This window comes from Vollenhovia emeryi, unplaced genomic scaffold (assembly GCF_000949405.1).
Source record: "Vollenhovia emeryi isolate VEMERY1.0 unplaced genomic scaffold, V.emery_V1.0 DF939342.1, whole genome shotgun sequence".
Taxonomy (NCBI): domain Eukaryota; kingdom Metazoa; phylum Arthropoda; class Insecta; order Hymenoptera; family Formicidae; genus Vollenhovia; species Vollenhovia emeryi.
In genome coordinates, this window is record NW_011967024.1 from 75,618 (window position 1) to 85,916 (window position 10,299).

Sequence of the window (10,299 nt, forward strand, 5' to 3'; positions counted from 1 at the left end):
CCATTGTTATGGCTTCCTCATAGAGGAAGCTTTAAGAGCGAAATAAGAATATGCAAATTTCTAATTTGAATACTTTCAAGAAACATCGTAGTAAAGTTAGATTTCTCTCTTAAAGCTTCCTCTATGAGGAAGCCATAACAATGGAAGCAATGTGCAAATTTCTAATTTGTCTACTTTAATGATGAGGAAGAAATGTGCAAATTTCCAATTTGCACGCTTCAATGCTGAAGAAGCAATGTACAAATTTCTAATTTGCACACTTTCAAGAAACATCGAAAAAAAATTAAATTTCGCTCATAAAGCTTCCTACATGAGGAAGCCATGTGCAAATTTCTAATTTGCACACTTTACTTTACTTTACTTTTTTTCTAATTATATTGTTCTTCAGTTTTTTCTATCAAAATTTCATATATGATTCATTAAAATATGATTAATTAGTTCTTGAGTTATAGACATTTGAAATTTTTGGAAATCATTATTAAAGATAATTTGCGATAGTTACAGCAACCACAGACATTTCTCAAAAACAATTCAAAAGCACATAACTCCGAAAGTACCTAACGAAAATATACTTTATTATAGTGGTTTGGAAAGCTCTTGAGGTAAGCTATAAAAATATGCATTAAAAAACGGGTTTCCATTAAAAAATTTCAAGGTGATCTTTACGTGACCTTGAGGAAGCTGTTCAAGGTCATATTTATATTACTATGTAATGCATTACTTAAAACCGTACAACTTTCATGTTTAACATTTTTTCCATCTTACATATTTAAAAAGTTATTTAGAGTTACCTTATAAGGATACATACAGACATACATACATACATACCGACATTTTTCTGAATGTGATTTTTGGACGTTTTAGAACATTCTAAACATGTTTTCAAAGAAAATTGGAAAACAAATTTTTCACGAGAACAAAGCTTCCTCTATGAGGAAGCAAAACATACGTGCGCAAGGTTTTGATAGGAGACTTCAAGTTTTTGTAAGAAAAAATTCAAAAATGTTTTATTAGAGGTAAAGTGTAAGGTGGATCATATGAAAACAGATAGATTCTCGTGGATCTCGCTTCGCGTGGAAAGTCCCAAACCCATGTGGAACCGCACAACGCGTGGACCCAGCTTTGCCCCGAAAGCAATGGTTGGTATGAGGTGGATCCATAGACTTAAAGCTAACGGCACACGATACTATTTTTCCTACTGGATTGCTTACGAGAGCCAATAAAGATGCAAAGTTTTAGATCAGGTAACTTAAGGCTAAAGTCTGATTGGCTCTCGTAAGCAATTCAGTAGGAAAACTAGTATCGTGTGCCGTTGGTCTTAGCCACTTTAAGCCACCTGATCTAAAGCCAACGGCACACGATACAATTTTTCCTGGTTGCTTACTGGATTGCTTACGAGAGCCAATCAGGATTTAGCTTTAAGTCACCTGATCTAAAACTCTGAAGCCTTATTGGTTCTCGTAAGCAATCCAGTAAGAAAAATAGTATATATAGACTGCGCATTGTGGCTGCGAAAGTGTACACACTTTAGAAAGAGACAATATACTTGGGACCTTATTCTCCCTCTGTCTATCAATGTCTGGAGTGGGGCAAAAATTCAATATGACTATTGTCCTTATCCTTTAACCTCTATCATTCTCTTACTCTTCTGTCACCCCCACTACTTCTGCTAGACAAAGATGAGGTGCGGCCCCACACCAGCTATCTCGTTGTAAAGTTTGTACATGTTTACACACGGGTGAAGTAGGGAACGCGCAAGTCTATTCCTACTGTTCTTACTATGTGTATGGGTGGATCTCGCTTCGCGTGGAGACTCGCAAATCCACGCGGAACCGTACAACGCACGGACCTAATTTTCACAAAACTACTTTTCCGGATCGTTGTGAACGTGTTTATGGATTTTTTTCATTCTTGTCAACGTTTCATTCCGACTATACGAGTAGTATTGAGTAAATAAGAAACCTAAATTTTTCGTACAAAAACTTGAAGTCCTCTATTAAAACCTTGCGTACATACGTTTTTATAGCTTGCTTCGTTGATAGCCACTAAAAAAAACTCGCAACTCCTGCTGGAGCGCCAATTTCTGCACAATTACCGAATTTACTCGAAAGGAGCAAAACCAACTGTTAAAACGTTGTGATGTGTCATTTCTAATAAACTTAGCCAATTGGGTCGATTAAAATTAACATTCAACCCAGATAACCCCGACCGGTCCCGTTCACCCTTCCGCTCCGTCATGATTTTCGCGCTCCAAAGTGTACGCGGTACGAATTCCAATGGTCCCGCCTGCGTCTCGACGACGCGGCTAAGTAACGATAATACAATTTCGATAGAGCGCAAACATCGACGGACTGTGGACAGAGAGGCGGATGCGAGCGAGGGGAATTCTAGGTCACTGTCCTGACAATCGAGGCGATGCAACCGGGGAGAAACCGAGCGGAGAGGTCCGAGCGGTCCGTTACACGGGAAACCCGTTATGCGAGGAGCGTGGACGAGCGCGAGCGTGATCGTGACCATGGTCACGATCGTAGCGATGACCGCGAAACCGAGCCGGCCGAGATTCGCCCCCGCTTTTTTTCGGCGATCACTTTCTCCGACGTCCCCCTGCCCTTCGGCCGATCGCTCGATAAACCACGACGAGCGAACGTCTCGCGAGTAACTCGTCGCCGCACGCACACGTAACCGACGAGCGCGATTCTCGGATTAGCTTAGCAAGGACTATCCTCGATTCGCGCGTTACTCGCCCGCGAGACTTGCGAGCAGCGTGAATCGGCGAATTCGCCGAGCACTCGTAATCTTTTTACTTATCAACTGTGCCGATTCACCGGCACGGTTTTTTCTCGACGCGACGCGACATTATCTTTACGGTGTAACGTTAAAAGCTGAAACACACGGAAAATTTTTATCAATGCCCTCTTGGGCACGTCTTTTGCCAAATAATGTCAATACCAGCGAAGGGGTTAATAATAAACCCCTGAAGGGGTTGCGTTCAGCAGAAAAAGCTGCTATACACTGAGACCCATTTTATTGAATGAAACAAAATTTAGTTGACTCAACTGAATTTCTTGTTTGGATATGAGCAAACAAATTTTCAGTTGATACAACATAAAAATTTAGTTGGAAAATTTTGTTTTATCAACACACAAAGGTTGAGTGAACACGCGCAGAATTCTTTTATAATATTCAACTAAACGATTCAGTCAACAAAATAATTCAATCAAATTGTTTCGTTTCATTCAACAAAATGGGTCTCTCAGTGCAGTTTCGCTTATTCTGCTGATCGACGCAAAAGAACCGAAAGAACCGTCCGTGATGGACGAATTTGTTATCTCAACCATAAAATTTTGTTCAAATAAACAACTCATGGAAACAAAATATTTAGTTGTTGTAACAGTTAACTTCTTTTCAGCAACATATTTTTCGTTTTATACAACCAAATTACATGTTCAGTCAACAAAATGATTTAATTATTTCGTTTTATTCAACAAAATTGTAGTGTATATAACTCTCAGTGTATATAACTATTATAAAAATTTGCTATGTAACTGTTATACAAATCTTTAATCTGATTGACACATATTTTCTCGACTGAATCTAAAAGCATATGCTAATCAGATTCGGGTATCTTATAACTGTTACAAAGTAGTTTTTTTGTAGAACGTAGTCAATGTAATCGACTTTACGTAACACACGGTGCCTTTATGCCAAAATCGCTGCCGACTAGAGTCAACGAGGCGAACGTCGGCACAGTCTGTTTACACCTGTAAATATTAATAATTTCGGCACGCGCTTTCGGGAACGGACGCGGGCAATCGCGTGTTCTCGCACTTGTCAAGGATATAAAAGAATATATAATTACGGGCCGTAAATCGAGGAATAAGAATCGCAAAATAAATCCTGGAACGAGTGGCGAACGCCGAGTTACGAATCGCGGAAGGTTGGCTCCACGTTGGCGAGCGACAAGTTTTCAAGAATCTCCCGGTGACGAGCCGCCGATTCGCACGAGAATCCGAGGCTGGGCTTAAGGGCACGGACACGATAAGGGACGAGTGAGTGAATGAAGACCGTTTAGCGAGTCGTTATTACCACTGGCAGCTAACAAAACTACGGCTTCCGTCGAGCCACGTAAGTGGCTGGGACAGGTGTTGCTGACGGAGACCTTCCGGCCGTCTCGCGCACGCCGACTGCAAGGAAGCGCGAGAAGTTATCGTACCTGCATATGTTATTTACTTTTCTTCACGCACTTTGATAACCGACTTAGGCCGCGCGTATCGCCGATAACGGGATCCCGGCCCGCTGGCCTACGCTAATTTCCCCGCGCGGCACACGGCCGAAATTCTCGCGGCTCGCGAGTAAAAACACGCGGAGGTGAGCGCGCGAGTTCTACCGCGCGCGGTAGAACGCGGTTGCACGCGACAACGTGTTTAATAACGGCCAATAGCACGGCCTTAGCATCCGGTTGCGTCTGTTAAGTGTGTTAGCGGGACACCGGCTACCGAAACGCGTCCGAGCGTGGCTCGAGACGTGACTGGAAAGAGCCATCCTTATCTAATTGGTTTGGGCGATTGGAAAAACGATCGCGTTCAAACGTCGAACGGAATACTGCTAGAGATGCAAATCAACTTTCTTCTGACGACGCGCGTGTCCCCGTAAGAAATCGCGTACGTGCGCATTCCGGCCGTTTCCAAAACGTCCCTTCTCCCGCCCATGCAGAAAATTCCTCTCGAGCATTTTGACCTCCCCGCGCTTCTGCGCTTCCGGGACATCCCAGAAGCGTCTCTGCGCAATAACGAAGCATTTCGTACACATAAATTTGATAGATTTAAAATTGAGGTAAACAAAAATCCAAAGGCTCCTGAGTGAATACAATCTAAGTTAATAGGGTCAAGTAGGCGACAGTGAATCATAAATTTCTGTAGACCATATCTTCGTAAATAAGCATCCGAACATTCTCAATTTACACACTATTATTTCTTCATCATTATATACTTTCTTTTATACACAGATTTCTTCCAAGTACAACAACAGTTGGAACCTTTTTAAAGTAGGAAATTAATCCACTGTATACTCAGGGGTGTACACTGTGCATCATTCAGTAGTACACAATAAATTTAAGTATGGAAATTCTGGAAATAACTGGAATTTTAATCAATCAAGAAAATTATTTACTTGTGTTATTAGTAGTGGAGTTGTTAGTTTAATATAATCACCTTAGGATTCTGCTTAACTGCATGTAAAAAGGAATGATGTTGTATCAACAAGATCAGTGTAATTGCATCAAACATCAGATTGTTGTCTTAATAATTTGTATATTTAGTTCAATGCTTAAAATTAAAATCCATAGCAAATACAATAGAGTGAATTATTTATATTTGTGGTAGGCCCTGACGTTAAATTCAAGCAACTTCATTTTGTTCAATTCAACAGCATTTTTTCCGTGCAGTAATAAGCAGTAATTGTAATAGCAATAAGTAGTAGTAATTACATGTACACAGTAGATTATGATTTTTTTATATACCGGGAATTGATCCACTGTTTATCCGCCCGCCTCTGGTTCTTTCAAACTGTAAGACTGACAAACTGTAACCTTATTTATTAATCGTCATAATCGTAAAATAGTATAAATAAACATAAATTATAATAGAAATGTAAAAATTTGTTTCTTAATATTTTTTACTCCAAAACAAGAATACTCGTCTCGAGTAACAACCTTGACACCGAAGAATCCCAAATATCTGGTTAAAACGTATTTGCCGCTCTGTATGCTCTGGGAAAACAAGGACAGCAACCCATTTTGGGACCCACGATTAGTAACCGAATAATTTGAATTGTTCGTAACTCTACTCTGGGAAAAATTTTGACCGGTTAGTGCCTCTTAAGTCAAAATTATCTTTGCGTTACTGAATAACGACATAACTAATGGAGAGAATTGATTAGTATTACTTAAAAATCTTGGATATAGATGGAATAGCTAATTGCGATTTTTAGTTACGCGGGGTAAAATTTGTAAACGATTAGAGTTACGAACAATCCAAATAATTCGATTACTAATAGTGGGTCCCAAAAATGGGTTGCTAACTGTCTTTTTTTTCCGCGCGAGTTCTAATCCTAATATGTCTATATGCTAAACAGTTTTTAAATAAAAAATAACAGCAGCATCAGTCCATTCCTCAAAATACAAAAGATTCACTGTGTACACCTGATCCACTGTCGCCTACTTGACCGTACATTAAAATTCTCCATTCGTTACGTCTATTGTGTAACATATTTCAAATTTTTATAATTAAAATCAAGGAAGATTAACTCAAGATTCGCTGTTTGTCACAACTCTAATATAAATTCAATTCCGGTCTTTATAATTAAAACCAACATTTCGATCTGCCTTGAGACTTGACTGCCTTGAGATCATCTTCAGTGGTACTTAAATAATCCACAACCCGTTTCTCGAGCTCATTTTATAAGATTAATAAATTTATAAAATTAATTAATCGACACATTTATTGACTGTATATATTTCCCAATCGGTCTCGATTCAATTCGCATGCTGCAGAAACGCAAAGTATCACGCTGCGTCCGCGGACAATCGATTAACCATATGTTCGATCTGACAAAACGTATGACGTCCCGTCATGCATTTTGCACGTATCTACGAACGCGAGTTCGGTGAACGGAAGTGCGTGCGTCACGCAGGCACGAGCGAGTTTAAAAGTTCGAAAACAGCACGAGAGCACGCAATCTCCTTCGAGCACCAAGACGTAAGATTCACGGCCACCGATGGTGTGGCCTCATCGGGAACGCAGAGAACAACTCCGAGAGAATCGCGGTCATCATCCGTAACCTACGTTAACTTACGTGACGTTTAATTCGATCCAGAGGCGGAAGAAGTGAATTTCGGCGTGCGACCGGCTTATACCTGTGCGAATTTCACAGGTGGATAATACAGTTATAACTCTCACTTTTTTTCCCTCCCAAATAAATACACTTGGCGCACGCGGTAGCACCGTGACGAAATCTGGACTGTGGTCTTGAGATTATGTTAAATACGAATTTAATCAACTCGATCTAACGTAACTGTCGTCGCAGTCGACAGGTGTGTAGTGAGTAATTGGTAGCGCTTCCCCTCCGCTGAGAACTCGTATATCGATGAACTCGATCAATTTATTTGATCAATGATATATTAAGCAATGTGAAAAGGATTACTCATCCGTCTGTGGCACGACGACGGGCGGTATGTGTGCCATGTTCCGACGTGCGTGTGTAATAAAACATTATGTATCATCTTATCTACACGTCACACAGAGAACTTCTGCGAACGTTCTACTCTCGCTCTACTTTGGAATCGGCTAAATTGAAATTAAGACACGGAGAATCATGCCCCTCCCTCCTCGCGTTTATCGAAGCTGCGCTTAATATCGTTTGCTCACCCGACGGCCTCATGCGACTTGCTGCCCTTCGATTTGCCCTCGACACCTCGAGAAAGGTGCGTGCCACACCTGAGGACGGACGAACAAAAAGTGGAATGAAAACGCACGGCTCTCTCGGCGACGGTAAGACGCGATGATGAGTCGACTTCCTTCGAGACGACTAACGAAACGTGTACTGAGCGTAGATGAAACTAACTCAAGTCCCTTATACCTGTCCACCTTATAGAACACGCCGTTTTCTCCCACTGCGGGGCCCCGACTCGCGCTGATACACGCTTCACGTTACCCTACCCTGCCACGTGTACGGATTAATTTAATTGTCGCCTCTTAATTTATTCACCTCTTAATTTGTCCGTGAAAAAATGTTTAGCGAGGAAAAAGCAACAGCAATCAATCCGATGAAAAAACCTACTTACTATTGCTCATTGTCAGTCATATTCCGATTCGATAATTCCTCTTTCTCTGTGCAATCTTCATCAAGTGATACGCGTCGATTTTTTAATATTTTGGGTTCTTATTCGGGAATTTAAAAGATGATAATTTAAAAAAAAATTGCCCAATATTATTTAAAACACTTATACACGGTGTGTCATTTAAAATATGATTTATGATTATCGTGTGCTCACATGCGATCGTTTAATTGACCGAGCGTTAATTCAAATCAACTCGTCATTAAGTCAAATCGCGAAATCTTCTAGTTTTACGAGCTCCCTTTGTACTATTGAACTTTTTAGAATCAACATCAATGAAAATTAATTGTGCCTCACTAGAACCGGACTCGACAGAAATCGTAGAATGTACCTGAATGATTTCCTCGACTTCTTACTTGATTTACGAAGAACAAAAGGAAAAGGAATTCCGATCTAAAATGATGACTCGTTTTATCTCATTCTCGCATAGTGCGTTTCATTTCTCGACGCCCACGGGAAAATTTGATTAGCGACGTACGGCAATTTATTCCAGCTCACGAGCCATTTTCAGCAACAGCAATATCGTAATTGCAAACATCCATTAGCAAGATTTTAACGGGTTGAATCCTATTAAGATAAAGCAAGAAATGCAAGTATATTGTTGTATTGTACATTATGTGCGATTTATGCACAATGTATGTGTGATAAAATAATAGGAGCAATTTTATAAATTTCAAGACTTATATTATTTTTTTATTATACATAAAGTAATAAAAGTGAAATTATGTTCAAGATACTAGTTTACAAATATGTTGCTGTATAGATATGACAAAATCCATAAAAATGGGTCGATCAGACTAAATTGCACACGTTGTGAAAACTCGTATAACTATCTCGTATTAATAAATAGGAAATATGGAAATGTGCCGCATAAAAAATATAATAATAATAACGTTGAAAAAGATTTAGAAAATATTTTTAAGGTTAAAAATATCTATAAAAGATATTGCATTCTCGATACAATTCTTGCCCTCCAGATTAATTTGCCATAGTAGTTGTAAAATGTTAGAAACCAGAAGCTATATAAATTTTCTTGTGCTAGACATTAAAACAATTTCGGTTACAAAAATTTTCACAGCAAACACGAGCTGTTTTCTATTACTACCAATGCAGATTAACTTTGCTCTCGGTTTAATTTACTTTTTATCTTTTTTTTGGAAACAGATAAAAATCTACTTAAACCAGGATTAAAATTAGTCAGCAATCAGATTTTTATCTTTTTCCAGAAAAAGATAAAAAGTAAGTTAAACCGAGATCAAAGCTAACCTGCATTGGTAGACACGGGTATGTGCCAAACATCGAAAACTAAATTAAAATAATTTTCCCTTAACGTTATAACAAAGAATCTGTTATCGTATTCTCAATTATCTTTGCAACACAGACGTATCCCAGGTAGCACATATTGGTTTCATATACGTTTTTTAAACGTATATATAGTTTCATAACCGTAAAGAGCCATTGAGAAACGTTTGAACGGAAACGTTCTTGAAACCATGATTTAAGAAACGTATTTTTTACGTTTCTACAGTTAATATTTCAATATGCGTATGTGAGTGTATTTTACACTTCAGGCTTCTTCTTTTCCTAGATTTCACATAGAAGCAATTTTATTCTAAGAAGTAGGAATTAAAAAAGTTTCCCTTTAGCTTTAACAAACGTTTCTATAATGGTTTCTTAAACGTTATTTTATCGAAAAACGTTTCTTTTCCGATACTTCTTTAATTCCTACTTCTTTGGAATTTCTGTTGTAAACGTCTTTTCGTCATGTTTATAACGCTTTTGAGACATACCCCTGGTAGCACGTTTCATATATGATCATATAATTTTAAACGTATTCTAGTATAAGGTAGTAAGTAAGAAGTTAGGTTAAGGATAAGATTAGATTAAGTAAGTAGGATTAAGAAAGGTGTAAACGGAGCGGAGGTCCGTTATGTACTCCGCAAGGGAATAAACATATTATTATTATATAATTATAAACGTATTTAATGTTTAATAAATGTTTAGGAAACGTATAGAAACCAACATGTGCTACACAAAATAAATATTTTATAAATAGGTTGAAAATTTTATTTTAATAGTTTTTCGATAATGCTAAAGAAGGAAGCACAAAAAATTTGCTTCTATGTGAAATCTAGGAAAAGAAGAAGCCTGAAGTGTAAAATACACCCACATGCGCATATTGAAAGATTAACTGTAGAAACGTAACAAAATACGTTTCTTAAATCATGATTTCAAAAACGTTTCCGTTCAAACGTTTCTCAATGGTTCTTTACGGTTATGAAACTATATATACGTTTAAAAAACGTATTTGAAACCAATATGTGCTACCTGGGTACACTGAGAAAAAAGTCTTTGAAAATTTATCTATGGCATATAATATTTATTTCACTGAAATAAACATTATA

The 10,299-nt window shown here is 38.4% G+C and overlaps 1 protein-coding gene across 4 annotated transcripts in view; it reads right to left on the reverse strand.

Moving 5' to 3' along the window:
- LOC105558461 (putative fatty acyl-CoA reductase CG5065) overlaps positions 1–7,635 on the reverse strand; it is a 37,045-nt gene extending 29,410 nt beyond the window's left edge. For 3 of the 4 annotated variants that reach the window (XM_012006163.1, XM_012006162.1, XM_012006161.1), the window contains exon 1: positions 7,425–7,635. The gene's annotated coding sequence lies outside the window, so the exon portion shown is untranslated. Of the gene's footprint in view, positions 1–6,852; positions 7,114–7,424 lie in introns of those variants that run through there. The other variant, XM_012006160.1, reaches the window with a different exon arrangement.
- Between the last annotated feature and the right edge of the window lie 2,664 nt (positions 7,636–10,299).